Here is a 19,629-nt window from a genome sequence, read left to right on the forward strand (position 1 = left end):
AGTTTTAACACCAGTGACCCCCAAGCCCATCACCATTGTTCAAAAGGCAAAAAAACCATTGATTTCTTGCAAGGGGAAAGAATGGGAGTGGTTTGATGGGCGTGTTATATCTGGCTTTTTAAGACTTTTGCTGTGATTGTTTAATCGTGTTTGTTTTTCTGTTAAGCAATGGCTAAAGATGCCAACCTTCCAATCCTCCAAAGAGCAGGAGTGGTTAGAAAAGAGCAGCATGTTACTTGGTTTGCCAGTGTACCCTATGTGGGCAATTAATGGGTAACTGGGAGTTCTGAGTTCAACTAAATTAGAAAGAAAAAGTTAAGAGAGAAGACTGTAATTGGCTTTTTTTTTTTTTTTTTTTTTTTTTTTTTTTAAGAGGGAGGTGGAGGGGGCAGTCATAGATTTGGAAGACACACAGGGTCTTCCGGGAAGCATGAAGACTCAGCTGTCATCAGGCACAAATTCAGGGGGTTGTGTGCAAAAAATGGGTGTGCCTACAAGTTCTGAGAGCGTGTGAATGGAGATGGCTGACTCTACAGTTGCGTAAGTGTCTTCTTTAGCTACAAAGAAAATTCTCGTTCTTGGAGTGAGGCACACTCTCCTGGTGCTGTGGCTCTCCGAAAAGCCAATTACATCGTCCCCCATTCTGATCCACATTAGGTATGCCTCAGTGACGGACTGGCTTGGCAGTAATTCTATCTGCAAGAACTCTCAGCGGAAGAGCGAACCTCCAGCAGCAAAAACAATCAAAAAGCAGGCAGGAGCAAGGCTAATCCATTTAAGTGAGACTAAAACAGCCTTTATTAATAATAACAATAAAAAATAGGCTTAACTAGCAATGATGGAAATGATCTGTGCTGGTCAAGCAAAGCATAGACCATGCAGCTACTGAGCATAATCAGATCTATGGGGAAGGTGTGGGGAAGGAGGGGAGAAAAGAAATGGGGACTGAGGAGGTTTGGAAAAAGGCAATATACTGTCAGCTCTCTGAGTCTCTCACAGCTTTTCATTGGCTTCACCCCATCAACTCAGAAATCAAAGAGCTTCAAGCATCAGACATTTGCGTCTGCTCCATCTTCATCACTGCCAGACACAGCCCTACGATTAAAAGAATGGAGAAATAAGGAGCTTACAGATTCACTTTCCCCAGCTGATATGGTGACTCACTGTAGCGAGGTATCGATCCACAGGTCTGGCCTCTGCCGATAACTACACGCCACAGGGGTTAATTTAACTCCCCACTGCCTGGCTCTGCCTCAGACACTTTGCAGAGAACAGTTATAAATTATATAGCCCTCCAAAGACAGAAAGCCAGAGAGTATTTTTTCAGTACGTTTCCTTTGTTACGCATCCTCCTGTAACCGGACCTGTTTTGCTGCTTCCAAGTCTCATTTGTTTTCTTCCTGAAATTATATTAGTCATTTACTCAAGCACAAACAGCCCACAGGACACTGTGAATTAAAGCCACAGAAAGAAAAAAAAGAGTAAAAAAGAGTCTCCTTCCAAAGCAGTCAGTTATTTTATATATGAGTGTGCAGACATGCATGCATGTGCATACAGACACAGACCTCAGAAAGCAATTTCTACAAGGCAGCTGTATGTGAACACACAACTAGTCTTATTACAGAAATGCTAGTGATTTTAGATAGCAGTATCAAGCCCTGGAAACGGTGTAACAGTGATAACTGAAAGGATACATACCCAGTTTTTGAGGGTGTTAAGTCCCCTCACCCCAATAGGGCAATGGTGTACTGTAACAGGGAAATTTGAAATAAAATGATGATGAAAGTTTTCTCATTTTAAGGTCCTATGTCCAGCCCTAATTTGTAGTTTAATGGATAACAAACCCTTTAAGGTGCTATATGAGGTGATGAAATTTAGCACTGTTCAAACCCTGCAAGTTTGTTTCCAATCCATGAATTTTACAGACGCTCCCCACTGTATCTCTCAGCAAAAACAATCTCTGATCAATATAATCTCATAGGAAAACCACACTGAAAATCTGACATTAACTCTATGATCATTAAACTCTGTGCTCCTAAAACATGAGCCATCATTTATGCTCCTGATGCCTCCCAGGATCCCAAGTCTTCCATACAGCCTATGTACAAGCTAATGCACAAATACCACCTCTATCCCAGTACGCTTCTGGATCTAGATGAACCTTTCCCCTGAATATCATACAGTAGAGTAACCATAACCACATCCTTTCTGCTGGGGCAAGGTACAAGGAGTTTTACTAATCTGCTACATGGACAAGAAAGCTAATTTCACACCTCAATTACCTTCCTTCACACCTCAATTACCTTCTAGGGAAAGAGGTTTTTTGGTTGGTTGGTTGGTTGGTTGTTGTTTTTTTTAAACTCAGGCCACAGGTTTGCCCCTTATTGCTAGCGATCACCAGATCCTTCAACGAAGTCTTTGTGACTTTAGGCCTTTCTTTCATTCAGGACATCCTCCTCTCCCCATTTCCTAGGCCAAACTGTGCTCAGGTAAAAGCTCCAGCGTAAAAATTGAGGATTATAATAGAAATTACCAGATGCCAGTACACCAAATGAGTAATTGTGATTGCTGAAATATTTGGATTGGAAGTACCAGAAAATGACATTCTATTTTATACCCTAAGAGGGATGCCATTAGCCATGTCCTCAGCCCTCGCCTGTAGCCCTGCCACAGAGGATTAACTGTGTGTGAGAAATTCCTGTGTTCTCAATTCAGTGAGGGATGGTCTAGCCCTCTCTTCTGTCTCAGACAGAAGTAAAACCATAAAGATTAAATGAAGGTGCAGAAACACAGGCTAGCAGATGATTTCAGAATGAGCTACATACCGGATAAATTCTCCCCTCCCTCTTATTCCTTTGATTTCAAATGCTGTGCAGTTTCCTTAAGGAGATGAAATTCTTTTTTATAATCAGAGATGATTGTTTCATAGCACAGGTAACTAACCATGCCTGGCTGAAAGGGAGAACAGGGCTTTTATCTGATAAAGTGTGACTACTGCTCTCTGGACTGTGCTGAGCTAATTAAATATGGCCTGTCTCACTTAGGGCACATCGGTAATTAGGGGAAACTTAGGAAAGTTAAGCCAAATTAAGTATAGGTGTAAGTTTAAGGTGCATTAGCTGAAGAACATGGAACCCCTGTAAAGATGTTTTCAGTCAGAAGTAAAATGGGGTCTGAGAAAGCCAATGGGAACTCAGAGCAATTTATTTCTGATGGAGAGTGCTGAAGGGGTTTAGTGAGCTCTGTCTAACGTATCTGGAATTCAACCCTTTCACTAATGTGGTTTCATTTACCCAAGCGTTTCTGTGTAGATGGGCCTGTAAAAATCTGTACGTGACAGTCCAGAAAGGAGCTCTACAAGTCACTCAGGCCCTTTTGACTCTACGGAAACACAGCACATGACCAAAGGGTGGAGAATCCTAACGCATCTTTGCAACTAATCCTGTCAGATCTTATGCAGGCACTTGCTGTTCAGGGCTGAGCATTTGTCAGCAGCAGACAGAGAAAGGAAACGCACCCCTCAGCTTGAGATTTTGGCAATCTTCTGTATATAAGCATGTGTAAGACACAGCATAACAGCCTTTTCATTTTGTCTCATGTTTTTTCCACGATGCTTTTAGAAACCAAAGTAGGACATTTGTGCATTCCATGATTATAATTTTATTGACAGAAGAAGAGATAATAGTTATGTCTAATGTATCCCTAAGGGTTGATAATTGGATGTAGACTGTATTCTGGGATAGGAGATATGACTTAAATGCATCTAAATCTCTGAAATAGACTGGGGTGTGATGGGCCGGAAGGTAGAGGCGAGAGAATGATGTGAGAACGATGCATCAGGTATGAATATAAAATGCACTTCTTCATTCTCAGAAAAATGTAATAGTTCCATTCATCCCATGTCCCACCACAATCGTCATGCAAAAGTATATAGCAAACAAACAAGAAAAGCAAGTACGACGACTGCAAACAAAATGAGCAGTTTTGGCGCGCTATCAGTAGAAAAAGAATACTAGCTTTTGAGCTCTTATTCAGAACCACCACTTCCTGACCCTGGACTACAAACCAAAACACTGTCCCTCTAGATATGAAGCATCAAATCAGGCAATTACAGCAACCAGAAGTATCATGGGTCAGACACGCTTCTACTTTTTCCTGGTCAGCGGAAAGCCGCAGATTATGTATACCCACTAGGCCAAGAGAGACACTTCTACCGCCTGCTGGTTTGATTCATGGACTAATGCTGATGGACTCTTGCATGAACACACACAGAACTTGGGAAACCAAGTACTTTGCTTTTTTAATTGACTGCAGGATGAAGATATAGTTAAGATGAGTAACAGAGTGAAAGGAACAACACGAGACGTAAAGGGATAGTAAAGTCCCCAACCTCTTGGAACAGGAAACCACTGCCCTCTCGGCTGTGCAAGAACAGTCCCATTCAATTTCTCAGTACCCTTACTGCTACTGTGCATAGAAGATAGCTAAGTTAGCCTTAACTAGTTATTCTGTATACTAAAACCTGTGCAGGTACACAAACATCGAGGCCTTACGGGGAAATTCACCTCTGTACCGTGCAGAACAAGTGTATGCGTATCTGCCAGAATACTGAAGGAAAGTCTACAGAAATCAACACATATCCAGAGAGTAACCCGTGTTGTGTCTACAGGTGAGTGACAATGGTTTTTCCATCCTATGTCACTCCAGGATTTCATACGTTTTCTTGTTTCCTCTCTGAACGAAACTGAAAAGTTTTTCAAACTTTTTGTTCCAAAAGAAACTGAGCAAGAAAGCCCCCATCTAAGAACTGCCAATAACTCAATGGCCAGGACTCTCACCTAGAAATGGGAAAATTAAGCTCAAGCCCTGGCCTTAATGAAGGAGCAGCTGAAGTCTGGTCTCTCACACCTCAAGTGAGAGTACTCAGCATTGAGGGGAGCTCTTCTCAGTTTTTTACTTGAAATTTCTTCCCGGAAACAGAATACTCTTCCCATGAAAGTTTCCTTAATGCAAAACATTCACTTTTGACAAATTGGCATTTCCTAATCATTTAGTTTTCCCAAAATGTTTTCAGGTAGATGCAGGTGCAAGACCCTGGAAACGTCCTGCTGCAGCCCCTGACTATCTGTCATTGCCACGCTGCTTGGGAAGTCTTACCCACCAGACTGAAGAGCAGCTCACAGCAAGTACAAAAAAACAGATGTGAGAGTAAGTAATAAAATTTTGATCTAGCACATAAAATGGGAAGTTAATGTGGCTCCATTCAAGGGATCTAAGAGCAACGCATGTTTCTTCTGTTTCAGCAGAACATCCATCACCATGTTTGCCTCAACGCTCACAATCCAGTGTATCACAGTGCAGTTGAGAGGTGCTTGTGCTTTGCTGTCCAAAACGTTCGTATTTATAGCATTAATACTGACAGATCTAATGGTGACTCCTAGTATACAGATTTGTTTTTCTTTTCAGTATATTACTCAGTGCTTCTCAGCCTTTTGCATTTTACAGACCCCTAAAGGCATTTTCCAGAAAGGGTGCAGAACCTTATAAGCAAGTCTAAGTCCACAGACAATTGGTTTGCTTTTCTTAGTTGCTGCTCTTCACAACCCCCTTGGAAGTAACCCATGGGTCCCCAAAGGCCTGCAGATTGCAGCTTGGAAGCTGCTCTGCTGCAGCAAGGCAGTTCAAGGGATGATTATGGAGAATGCAAATTCCTGGTGTAGGAAGCTATAAATCTCTTGCAAATTCTAGAAAACCTGTGAGAGCACAGCAGAGAAGACAGCACAGGCCAGAAATCTTTGTAATGGTAGTTCTAGAAATAGGTATTAGTTACAAACGCATAAATATTAAGGAGTGTGACAATTAGAGCATGTCCTGTTCTGCAGGTGGAAATTTCTCAGAGAAGTAACTTAACCAAACTAGATAGGCCGCATCCAGTGAAAGCTTAAGCTAAAAAAGCTTCAGCTAAACAAAGAAGAATAGAAGCTGAGGTCTGAATGAAGCATCACTTCAGCTTTGGAGCAAATGAACAACATGCACACATAATAACAGCATTAGAAAGCTGCTGCCACCTATAGTTAACCATTAGCTTTATTCACACAGTTTCCAGTTACAAACAACAGGGATGCAGCTGCCTAATTGGCTCATACAGTAAGTGAAGGTGAGCCAAAGCATTTTCCCAGTTAATACACACCCACTCCTTATTATCAAAGCAGCTTGTCAACATGCCTACAAAATAACGTCACATGAAAAGAGCAGAGGTTAATCTGCAAAAGGTGCACAACAACTGATTAAGACCCACAGTTGCTGTCTCTGCTAGCTAGTCCATACCAAGCAGGTCAATAACTCCACTGGGAGGACTATGCTCAGGCTGCCTGCCTGCTCATGTGGGGAAGGTGCAATAAAATTGACTCTCCTGCCTCAAAACCACTTTAATTAACTTTGGCCAAGGAAGAAGCAACGCTAGGGCTCCTCAGGCATTCAAGAGCAACAAGAACACATCAGGACAAGGAAAGAGTAGGAGCAGGACGCACACAGAGTGTGCCCAGAGTCTTGGCTGGGAGTCTCAATCAATGCCTTTGAAGGCAATATAATAAAAAAGAAAGGCCACCAAAAGCCCAACCACTTTAACTTGCTCTTAAGGGCTGGAACTGTCATAAAAAGGAAATCCAGGTGAAGTACAAAAATAACCAAACTTCAAAACACTGTTTTGAGGGGGGGAAATGTGTCTGAAGGAAGCTGGGAGGAGAAATGCATTTGCAAGAGAATCGATTAGGCAAGAAGGGCTGAGTCTACATCAAAGCAGCTTCCGGCAGAACTTCTACGTAGTCCAAACTCCTTTGGCATTTGATTGTTAGACATGGAAAAAGCAAGGGCAATTCTTCAATGATCAGGCATAAAATAAGTGTTTTTTTTTTTAATGAAGAAAACATTAAGAAGAGAGAAAGCAAGAGAAGCTCAGAAGAGCCCTATGCTGTTAAGATATCAGCTACTTGCCTGCCCTTTCTCTTTGATCTTCTTTCATTAAACTTCCCTCGACAGACTATTTGCTGCACTGAACCAGCTACCCACCCAGCCCATCAGCCACAGCCAAGAGCAGAAGGGTGAGGAGTTGTGTTTGCAGAGGAACAAACAAGGAAGGCTTCCCAAAACCTTCAGCCACACCACGATGCTGCTTTCCGGTGTCTCCCACCCAAACCCAATGATTTCCAGTGCCAATGGAAGAAAAAACTAGTAATCTTTCACATGTATCACTGGCTCTTCAATTGTTACTGCTCATTCAAGCTTTTTCTTTCACACACTACTACATAGCGCACCTGCCAGAATGGGTTTAAGCAATAAGGGCATGGTAGACTGAATTTCTGGACAGTGAGAGGCCACCTTGGTACTGTGACAAGGCTTTCGCTATCCTATAACGTAGAGTAAGGAGGAACCTGCCTCTTTTGGTGCTTCAGTGTGTATGCAGTGCCTATTAACATTAATGCCAGCTGCCTACAGGCGCTGAGTCCACCAAACGACAACTGATGAACAGCAGCTTTTCATTCAGCATACATGAGCATGAGAGGGGCACAACACACACAGCCATCTATTGCAAGCACTGAGTCAAATCCAGGAGCTTTATATAACAAAATAACATAGAAAATATTCACTAAGGAAACTACGGAACACAGTATACACTCTATAGCTTTGGAGCAGGTTGCTACGCAGGGGGGACTGTTCCAAAAACACATGATACATATACATGATAACATATATAAAAACAAATCTATGGCAATCTAGTCCTAGTCTGAAAGGACTAGGCCCTGAAACCTAGTCCTCATTGCAACTAATAAAAACATTTCATTTTATCCTCCAAGCACAGAATATTCAATGTTTTGGTCTATACATTAGGTATAAATTCAGAATAAAGCTTCAACCATTGCCAAAAAAAGCCAACAAAAGACAGATCAAAAATTAGGGAATGCATCCCCCTCTTTGACCAGCTATTGATACAGGCACATTATAAAAAGAAAGATGAATTCTTTACTCTAAGGAGAAGGAAAATTTTAAAATATCCTATTTCCAAGAGTAGCCTTTCACAAGAAATGCTCAACTTAAAAACTCTAGCAGAAGGTTTGCGCATCCATAGCACAACCTGACATCAGTGGAAGCTTGTGGGAGCCATCAGCCAGACAATCAAGGTCAAATCCACCATCTGGGACCCAAAAGCAGAAGCAACCAAAATAATATTTCGTCCATTTTGGTCCTTGCATGAACCTACAGTATGCTAAATTATTATGTGTGTAAATCCCACGCCCCCCCCACCCCACCCCAGGGCTGGGAGAGAATGTTACTGATTGAACTACAGGAGCAAAACTGCAGTGGTTTTGTGCTGTGAAAAAGACATTACTACCACCCTCTGCAGTTCTGTAACGCACAGACTATTTCCTTAAATATTATTATTATTAATAACAACAACATGGGGCTGTGTATGCTTAGTGAAAAAAACACATTCCACAAAACCCGAGCAAGCTAGTTAAATATTTACTAAATAAGAATATTTAGTATTTAATAAGACACTAAAGATTAATGGAAATAAAAAACAATAGCCATCTTTCTGATGCTTCTAACATTATTCCAGTCAAATGATGTCCCTCTATTTCAAATACGAGAAATGCAGCTCAGTATTTGAACATCCAAGATGTTCAAAACTGTTGCAAGGCAAGTGCTGTTATTTTTTCAGCATTTCATCATTATTTTAACAGTGGTTAACGTTAATTGAAACAAGTTCTTAATAAATAATAATAGATTTACCCTACCACCCTCAGGGGCTGTTGGGAGGATTAGTCGATATTTGCTCATAGCTTTCAAGGTGGGAAATGCTGCATGAACATAATTATAATATTCTTACAGAGATATGCCTTAGCAGCTTACTCTTGTCTGTAATTAGATACAGTGATCAGATTATACTTTATATTACACTGCCATTTTCCTTTATCAACATACAGCAAGTGGCTCCAGAGGGCACCTATGCCCCTTTAATGACTTCACTGTTTTTCCACTAATGACCATTAAATAGACTGATCATATCCAAAGGAGATGAAGTAACCTGCAGGTATACACACAGTGAAAGGCAAGATGCCTCCCTTTTTCCACTGACTGACCATTGAGAAATTAGCTAATAATAATGATTTAATAATGAAACAGATACTCAATGAAGCTTGGTTGCTTTATGCATGAATAGCCCCACAGGAAACCACCCATCCTAGTTCACTCCAGAAGCATGCACAAGTGGACTATGCTGCAGACCGCAGAGCAACCTGCCCTTTTATTTCTCCCATCCTGGAAGTGACAGGCTGTGTCTCACAAGCTCTTGCTGTGCATTTTCTCTGTACAGTTCTCCCTCAAATGGAATTAGGAGGGCTATTTATGATGGAGACTGGCAATTGCCTATCAGGACTACAATAATGGAAGGAAACAAATAGAAAAAAGACACTCAGACTGGCCCTCATTGTGTACTGCAGGATACAGTGTCAGAAATCATACTCACACTGCCTGTCCAATATACTTTACTGAAACAATTTTAGTAAGAGGGGAAAGGTTCATGAGAAAGACACCAGCAGCAAAATTACATGAGGTCTGTGCCTTTGAGAACATGGGTTCAGTGTTGATTGCTCATGCAGGAGAAAATCAGTATAGCTCGCCTTGCATTAGCTGCTGGGGTCATATGCTTCCATCTGCAAAATCACTGCCCACGGATACAGCACAACTCAATCTCTTGCTGCAGAGAGGCCACAGAGAGTTTGAAACGGCAGCCCACTGCTACCCTGTAAGCAGCTAAACTGTCCTTACATAGCCCACGTAGCTCAATGTCCAGCCACAGCTGGCCATAGACGCTTTAACTGACACACAAAATATATCCGGGGAAGATGAAAAGGACATACCTCTCCGTCTTTGCTTCCCCTCTCCCTCTCAAATACATGCACTTCTTACCTCACACGATAAGAAGGCCAATCTGAGATATGCAAAAATGAGAAAGAGCATTTAGCTTCATATTCTATTGTATACAAATCCCTGAAGATCGTGTGGGTGGGATTCAAATAAAACCTCTCGGCTTGTGTCATCTCTGACAAAATCCAACTGCCAATGTTTTAGCACACAGCAAAAATTAAAACGTTTCTGAGGCAGCTCAAATAATGGCCTGGCTGGCTAAACGTGATAGATCTTCCATTTTGATTATACACTTCTCTCTCAGCCACACTAGGAACGCAAGAGGAAGGCTGCAGTGTTTCCAGCATTTCCAGTCATCGATAAATAAGTAAAGTCTTCTTCAATCCCTTTAAAACGAGGCAGAACAGAAGCAAAGCAAGAGTCACCAATCAGCTACAGAAGATTAAAAATAGTAACCACTTGATGCTACTGTGACAGGTCCAAGAGAAGAACTGAACACAGCTCAAATAAAGTATTTATCTTTCCGGAAGACTTTCACCGATGCAGGGAACCAACAACATCAACGTCTGCAAATGTACTGGGCCAGGGCAGATCTAGCTTTTCGCCAGGGCTATAGATTGGTCCATAGTAGCCACGCTTTACTGGTTTTCAAGGCTACAGACTATTAGCAAAAACAGTATTGCTAATTTCCAAGTTTCCTACTAATTCTCAAACTAAGATAAGAAGAACGTTTGGCCCCATCACTGTTCCAATCCAGCTCACGCTTTGAAACTTGCCCCTTTTGCAGACATGTTTACTACCCCTGGCCAAATGGCGCAGTCACAATTTACATGCACTCTCCCTAACGCAGAGCTCCACACAGAGTTTTTCTTGCCTTAAATCAGTGTCAGACCATTACTGAAGCAGCCGTATAACAGTCAGAAAATTAATGAATTTAAAGGGCGGAGGTATTGATGGCTGTGAAGTGGAAACGATTTATCCTGTAAACACAGTAACAGCTAAGAGCTCGTCTCATTACAATGTATTTGTTTCGAACACTAGTGTAGGGAAGGGTTGGCAGATGGAGGTTCCTGTTATTGGAAGAGATGTGGGAGAGAATTGCAGCAGGGGTCTGCTATTGCAAGCATGGTTGTTGGAGATGCGCAACAGCAGGAGAGGCACGCTCTCACCCTGCTAACCAACCAGAACATCTTCCTTTAATAACACACCCACATAAATATGTCTCCACGTCTACTTTCCAATGACTTCTCCTAGGGGCAGCTGAGCCTGTGCTATCTGGCCTTTTCTACATATTGTTACATACTCTGATATACAGGCAACTCCGAGGTACTGCATGGGCTGGGCTAGACTATGGGAATCCCATACCAGGCCAGGATACTGCCAGCAAGCCTCTGTTCGTTTGGGAAGCACCTCGTAGAAACATGCAGTATAAATCACAAGTTGCAACAGCAATTTTCAGTGTACTCTGCCAGGTTGAGATCTCAGAAAACTGGGACACACAAGTCATCCTCCTGCCCTTGCAGAACCTCAGAGAACAACCTTGAGAAAAAAAAAAAAAGATGGATTTTTCAGCCAATTAGTGGCACATACAATAAATATCGAACTGTTCTGTCTGAATAGCAGCCTGTGAGCATCTTAAAGCCTCTAGCTTAGCTATTTCAAGTCTCCAAACCATTCAGTTCTGTATAACTTTTCAACTGAATTATCTGAGAAAAAATTGGGAGATAATCCCAATGATTTCCACATAAAACCCTGCTAGGTCCTGGGAGCATTAGAGGACTGAAGTGAGAATGAATGGGAGGGAGGGAGGGAAGACAGTAAATACTCTGCACTTTATTTTTCTTCAAGGAGTGGAGAATTTATAGGTGTTTTTAGGTTTTTTAAGACTTGTTTACTCTGCTTTGCTATCAACCTAACTAGGATGCAGACCTATCTCTGGCCTGTACAGAAGGACATTCCCAGGCCAGAAGCAGACCTGCTGTTTCTCATTCCCTGCAAAGGATGATACAAGCCAGTATTAAGTATTAGATACTCTTTCAGTAATATCCCCAATGTGCAGCTACAATTCCATGCTTTTTGACTGTAAAGGCACTTTGTTTAGACATAAAACTCATCAAGAATTATGTAGAAATCAACACTCACAAGTTTAGGCAAACGGCTCACTTCTCAGGAGGAAAGGGTCTCTACCTTTAATTGCCCTACATGTGGCATCCAAACTTTGTCTGCTCCTTGTCTGCAGGCCATCAGTACCCCTGAAGGCAGTAGTTACTGCAAATCTCTCTTTAGTTGGGTGGTACTTATGCACTTCAGGTAAAAATCTAAAATTATACTATTATCCTTGGGTCTGTTTAAAGCCCATCCAGACAGGGTTGTGGGAACATCTCTAAACTGTCAATACTAGCTGTCATTTCATTACTGGTATACACAAAGGTATATTAGAAGGAGATTTAAACCAAAATACAAGGGTGCTCTGAAACTGCTATGAGACAAACCAAGACTTTAATTCTCAGATGTTAAAAACAAAAACAAGCCCTTTCACTTCTCTGCTTTTGGCTGTTCACTTTCATTTGTTTAGATGCCAGCACATTGCACTTCATAAAAATTAACACTTTTTTTCTTTAAACACTTACAAGCTTGTTTTCCTTTTGCCTGTACCAGCTGTTTATCTCCTGACTTGATGATTCTCTTTGGAAATGTGAGCTGACATCTGGGTACGAGTGGATGCTGTAAATTGCCAGCATTTCTGTCTACTTATGCAAGCAAAGATTAGTTCCTCCAACTACAGTAGCATCTCTCCAAAGAATGCTAACATTATGATACATAACAACCCTCTCTGACTGCTCTCACTCCTCTCTTTTCATTCAAGTACCTTTTCCTTTTGCTGAAGGCAAAACAATACATTAAGGCACTAGGCAATACAAAAATGTCATTAAAATAGAAAGCGTCCCAAAAAGTTCATATTTTCCCTCACAATAGTTACTAAGGACTGGTTGAGAATGAAGTACAAGTCCTGTGATGGATTAAAGGACGCAAAATGAGGTGAATTCACGGGCTCTAACTTGGCTTGAGCACAGCAACTGAGGGAACCCGACATGTGGTTCAACCCTTTCCAAGAAGAAAGAAAAGAGGAAAGAGGAAGGGAGCTGACCTAGGCACCAGAATATTTCACCATGACCCCAGCTTGTTCGTTTGACCTGTCAGAAGCAGGTTCCATGGCTGTTTCCCAGTCCAGATTTCCCTTTTTCCTCAATTTCCGTAATTTCTTTCACAGCTTTTAGGCTTTTGCTTATCTCACGCTGGTATAACATCAGGAGACATTTACAAATAATGCTTTATAACCATATTCCATGCATTCCCACAGAGCTCTACAAAGAGACTTTTCCTCATTATGCCCCTACCCTGGCCAATGCACTCTTCTCTGCCATGTTAAACATACAGGAGAATCCATCATTCATCTGAAAGGTTGACAAATTCAGGCACTGGCACGTGCCCGACACATGAAAAGCATCACAGGACCAAAGGCCTCAGGTTAAATCCCCCCCCCCCCCGGCCCCTTCTTAAACCAACTGGCTGTTAGTAGGATCTGAAATCAACAGAGGCACCTGAGCTATGCCACACCCCACTGACCCTATTTCAAGCTTTAAAGGTTAAAGCCAACATCTTAAATTACACAAGGAATGCAATGCGTGCACGGGGCAGAAGTGTCACATACTCCCTTGAGGGAAATGAATCACAGACAAGGCACAGCACAGTCAAAATCAGTTTCACACATAATCCTTGCAGGCAGAAAATCGGCACTGGATGGGGTTTGCCCCATGGCTCTTGGGCTTGGGAGACTTGTTGGATAATACAGTGGTGCCTCAAAAACTAAATATGAACTGTTTTTCAAAATCTGTAATTTTTTGTATATTAAATAAAAATTGTTTAAAAAAATTTTAAAGCCTTCCATGCCCAAAGCATGGAAAACAAAAGCATCCTTTGCTCTTGGAAAAACTCTCTGCTCTCTAAAATAAGAGCTCATAAATAATTATTCCGACAAAAACATGTTAAGCAGAAGAAAAGGACAAAGCACCACTGAATGAACTGGGCTGCTGTGCTTTCTACGGAAGACATTATTTATCCGGAGGGAGGGACAGTGGGGTTTCTGCCTAGAGAAAGAGGATACTTGGTCAGAGAAGATCAGCTCCACAGAAATGGCGACAAGATGGGGGGAACAACATGTTGTTAGTAAGGGGGAAAAGGAGCATACCTAAGTTTTATACGTATTTCTATATGAACAATTGCTTAACCTCAGCTTCAAGACAACCTACCATTGTGGTGTTAGCCTTTGAGAGGAAGCTACTTGGTGGAACTAGGCCTCCTAGCTACAGTGAGCATTTGCTGCCATTTGGAGAGCCGTAGAGCGGCAGCAGGTCTAGCTGATCCCTCCTCTACAGGAAGGACTGCTCCAAACACCCAAAGCCCACAGACAGGGCTGTCGCAGTCCAGAGTTCTTTTGCAGACTTGTTCTTCACTTTAGGAAATAAGGTGAGTCCTACACAACATGTATGGAGACACTATGGAAAAACCATGACCACCTATGATTAAATGGATGCAGGTTACTTTACAACATAATACAGGAAAGTAGATTTGAGGAGAGGAAAAGAAAAGCAAGTGGTACCCTCCGCTACTGGATTACAGAAACACTGCTGCTGATTGTGCTGAGACTCCCACATCTTGGGACTCACTTCCTTGCTCACTTATCCCCTCCTGCTTCACACTGTTCCTCCACTCACTCTTCCAAAACAGTCTCCCTTACTTATTTAGCTATTTAAACCATAAGGGAAAAGTTTTCTGAACATAAAACAGCTCTGACGTTATTCTGAGATCTTAAGTTCTTGCTCTCCCCAACAGTTCAACCCACTGCTCCTCGTGAAGGAGAGAGTATTCAAATATGCTCAGAAGTTGAGACATACGTATTTGCATGACGTGTTGTTTGCAGAAGGACTAATTCATTTGTAATTCCCAAGCCCAGAAGACAGTCATCTGAAGAGGCATAGAGACACGAGCTCTTCAAGCTCTTCATGGAGACTCTTTCCCATATTATGCTTAACCTTTGCAAGCTTCCTGGTTGTACTGAAATTGTTCCATTTTGTTTTTATAAGACGTCATGGGAGATGAGAACGGCTCCAAGTAGAATATCAAGAGAGGAGACAGCAGCAACATTTCCAGGAATGCACATGGCGCAAGAAGGATCAAGAATATTAGTGCTTTCCGCTGCTTATTTTGCGCTCCTCGCACCTTGCTTCTAGTTACACTTTCTGACAGCAACGGCCTCCAGCAGTAGCGTGACATAAAGCCTAGTGCAAAAGACAAACCTGGGATTTGCTAATGCATTGAACCTCTTGGAGGAGCGAGGAGCAGAAATTCTATTTGAGCACAGGCAGCCTAAGTCATTTTGGCTCTCTCCTCACAGGAGGTATAGCAAATTGAAGGATGCTAAAGGAGACTGGGTAAAAAAAGTAAAAAGATTTCAGTGAAACAAATAGCAATGTCATGGACAATAACCTGACCCGTCTGATTATTCCAAAGGGAAGAAGGATGGCAGATCATGCCTGCTCTAACTATATCCTTCTAATAATCTTCCCAACCATAATAAAGTTGTTAAAAAAAATAAAAAGCAAGAGTCTACATAAACCTGTGAGAAACAATCCACCGACTAATTGTCAAATAGTCAAGATACGCATCTGCCCAGAAGAAAACTAATATATCCAAAATAGGTATCACCCATCCGCTACGATCTTCATTCATCTTTTAAATAGGAAGAATCAGATCAAATATCTGGGTAAAATTAGACATGATGTTAAATCACTGGTCATTCTAAGATTCATTAAATGACAAATCTTTGGCTGCTGCCAGAGATGTAGAATATTGTACCATTACAGAAGTTACTCACACAGGAGGCAAAAGATGTACTGCACAGTAGGAGATGTGTAGTTGAGCTTACCTTCTCTTTTCTTTTCAACCTTTCTTATGATATGCAGTACCTGCCATTTTCAGGCAACACATGAAAACGGGGAAAAAAAGTCTGAGGTCTGAACGTTTCTTGCTAAATATGCAAGATGTAACTTTCAGTAGCTTTTCACTAGGAACGTGCCTTTTCTGTGTCTGCACAGCACCCACAACCGGACACTGATCCCAGTTATGCCTTAGACCCTACTATTTGCTGACAAACTTGGGAAAAAGTAGAACACTACCAAAAGACAGCTCCAGGCATGTGAAGAGCCCATGTATCCTTAGGAGCTTTGCAGGATACCGCCCTGCACAACCCAAGTTGTGCTTACCCCAGTGCGCTGGCAAACCTTGGGACTCCTGGAGCTCAGGGGCTATGTTCTCCCTGTGGGATGCAGCTGCTGCCTGGCAAGTAAAGAAGCTTCTACCGAATTGCAAATCTGCAGACAGATCGCCTGCAGGTGGCTTCTGCCACTAACGGCTCTACAGCAAACTCGCATGGAACCGCGCTTAGCGCCCCTATTGTATTCCAGTGCCTCTGCCAGTAAGGGGACTACCAAATACCTGAAACTCCTCTGCAGAAAAGAGAGATGCTCCTTGCATGACTGGGAGAACTGCAAAGCAATTGGCATGTCACAGTACTAAAATTAAAAAGTATAAGGATCACTGCATGCTGTCTAGTTTGTACTTGGGTTTGGAGGCAACAAAGAAGTTCTCCATTACTAATAAGAAAAATAATTAAAACCCTTGACAAGGCCTGACAGCTCACCAACACAGGGCAAAGCACTGCAGGAACAACTATCCCCATGGGAACTGCCAAGTACAGAGCATAGGAAAATAAGAACTGTTTGAATTAACAGAGAACATTTGCTCTAAATAAAAGCTATTTTGAGGAATTAAAGCAAACAAATGTCAGCTCCATGCAGCAGCGCGTTGGGATGTGATGTGCTGTAATGTGTTGTGACACTTCATAAATTAAAGCTTTTTCTTCTCCCCTGAGGGGAGAGAATTCAAGTGCAGTCAAATGCATGAACTTGGAAATTCTGCAGGTTTGACACTTACCAGTTTGTGACTCTACCGATCCCCAGAAGTCGGGACACCTTTGTGCCTGCCCTGTGGACTGCTCTGTCCTCCCAAGAGGAGACTGACGCATGAGGAGCTTGGAGCTCACATGAATACAGGGGCTGCCGTCATCTCACCTCAGCTGTCAAACTCCAAGCAACACTCACCAGTCCACAAGGTGAAACCAACTGTTGTCATAGCCCAAACTCTCAGTCTGAGGTGACAGTTCTTTTGCATCCTATCTATCTGACCACACAGATAGTATAAATTTTAGCAATTTATTATGTATGAAGGCACCAGCCTTATTATGCTAACTGTGGTATAAAAGGCCAACAAACACCCAAGGTGAAGCACCATCCCATTTTAGCTGGCATGATTCAAAGATGGAATGAAACTGTAGGCTCAGATAAGCGTCAGCCGTCGATTCTGTGGCACTGGAAGCTTAACTGCACAACGGTAACCCTATTTCTAAGCTAAAATGGATCAACACTGAGCAATAAAGCTCTGTGAGGAAAGAATGCAATTCTGCTTACGCAACGCCTGATGTAGAAAAACATCCACCCTCGCCACATTTCTTTGTCACACACCACTCTTCTCAAACAGCTTCAAAAACAAAAGAGGAGAGGTGGAAAAAACAAGAACAAGAGGTAAGAGGAACCTAGATGACCTTGCTTGTTACCAAAAAAAGAGAAAAAAAAATCACACATACATACACACACACACACAGAGAGAGAATATCCTTTTCTTCAGAGCATTTTACAATTACTATTTGGAAGATGCCAATAACAAGTTCGGAGCTGTACAAGCTACACAGATACCATGCAAGTTCATTATCTAGGAGTCAAATCCAGAATGGTGAGAGACGCTATGGAGCAAAGGAACAACTTTAACTCTTCTGTCCCTTCCTACTTTCTGTGTATAAAACCCTGAGGAAAAAAATCTTTAAAAGTCATTTGATTTAGCTCAAAATTGGAGAACAAGAGTGTGTTTGTGACTGGGGGCTGCAAGAGAGGAGGCATAGCCAGTAGTAAGATTTGGTAAAGCTTAGAAAGACATAGTTGCAAATTAGTTTTTAAACATCCTAGAGATGTAGACACCATTTCACAGTTACATAAACTGAGGCATGGCTTCAGCTGCAGCATACAGTTATTACAGTACACAACTAAATCTCATATTAATGTACTGAATATTTAAGGATAAGTGTCATGTCTCCAAGCCAGTTCCAGGCATGTGGTTATATCCTCACCACGTAGCCACAGCAAACAACATCTGTGTGAACAGAGCTAAGCCTTGCCCCTTGTGCGATGCACGCAGCAGGGGCACAACAGGCTGCCAGAAGCTGAAACCTGGTGGGAAAACACACTCAGAAAGCCGACTCTGCATTGCAGCATGGCCACAGCAGAGCTTCACCAGCCATGGGGAAGCAGACCACGTTCTGGCACAGATCTGGGTACAGGCAGGCAGCTTTAGACACAGCACACTGCCTGCAGACCCCGAGGCCCTGAGAGGAGACTTCAGACCTTGCTATCCCCTGCTCCACCCTCACACTGTTGACAGCACTCCCAATCACAGTGCAGCACTATGCGGGGTACCAAAATCATGTAGGAGAGCGGGAACTAAGCCTAGCGGACAAGGCAACGACCTTTTACATCTCCACCTTCCCCTCATAAATCCCAACCTGTTCAGTGCAATGCCATATGGAAATGCCAGCATAAGTCCTGGAAGGAGCACAAGCATGTCAGGGTGGCTGAGCTGAACAAACCAGGCCTGTGCATCAGAAACACTATGCTACCGCAGAAGCATCCAGACAGTAAGGTGTGGATGCGCTCTCAGAAACATTAGCCTATTGCTTTGAGTTTCACAGTTAAGTCATTGGGACAATTAGAAAAAGACTGCTTCCAGAAGCTGCCTGAGGTCGGTCTTATGCCAGTAAAGGATTTTTCTAGTTTACGACCCGGTATTGCTTCTAAAGAAGTCAACAGCAGAACTCTTGTAGCAACAAGACTGTCCTTTTCAGTTAGAACTTTGCAATTATCCATGTAGACAGGCTCATCCAAGAATGATAGCTGCTTTGATCTATTGTCTAAACTCTCAAGTAATAAGGGACACTTCACTCCCACTTGTAAGCTCAGACCACTACGAGGCTCAGACAGATGCACTCTCAGAGTTCTCAAGGGAACATTTCAAAGTTTTAATGGAGGTGGCAGCTGCTCTTTATAAGCTGAAGGCAACGGCACTTCATTTTTTAAATGGAGGCAGATTCTGATTTATAAATATGAAAACCGAATGTATGCAAAAGCACAGTCCCGCTTCTCTTTGCGCATATGCAATTCAGACAGCTGAACTGATCAGTCACCAAACTGAGTTGAAAGTCATTACACCAAAGAAAAGACCTTGCTTGCCTAACCTCAATCCAGAATGAATCTAAACCTCTACTTTCCAATCTCTGAATATGAATAGGGACAGAATGAATACGCTGACAGGTCTTTTATTAGAGCTAGAAGGTGTAGCAATAATTAAAAACCAAATCTTGTATGTATGCACTTTCCAGAAGAAATGCTCTGACTTTGTCTTTTTGCAAGATTAGGTTGTCAAATTTTTTTAAGTTTTTGAGAGAAATCCCAACACACAGGATTTCCAAGTAAAGGA

General features: G+C 42.2%; 1 protein-coding gene across 1 annotated transcript in view; it reads right to left on the minus strand.

The window, feature by feature from the left end:
* The window catches only part of LOC104150379 (transmembrane protein 263-like), a 202,571-nt gene that overhangs the window by 69,911 nt on the left and 113,031 nt on the right, over window positions 1–19,629 (minus strand). The window lies entirely within an intron of this gene.

Source organism: Struthio camelus, chromosome 5 (assembly GCF_040807025.1).
Source record: "Struthio camelus isolate bStrCam1 chromosome 5, bStrCam1.hap1, whole genome shotgun sequence".
NCBI lineage: Eukaryota > Metazoa > Chordata > Aves > Struthioniformes > Struthionidae > Struthio > Struthio camelus.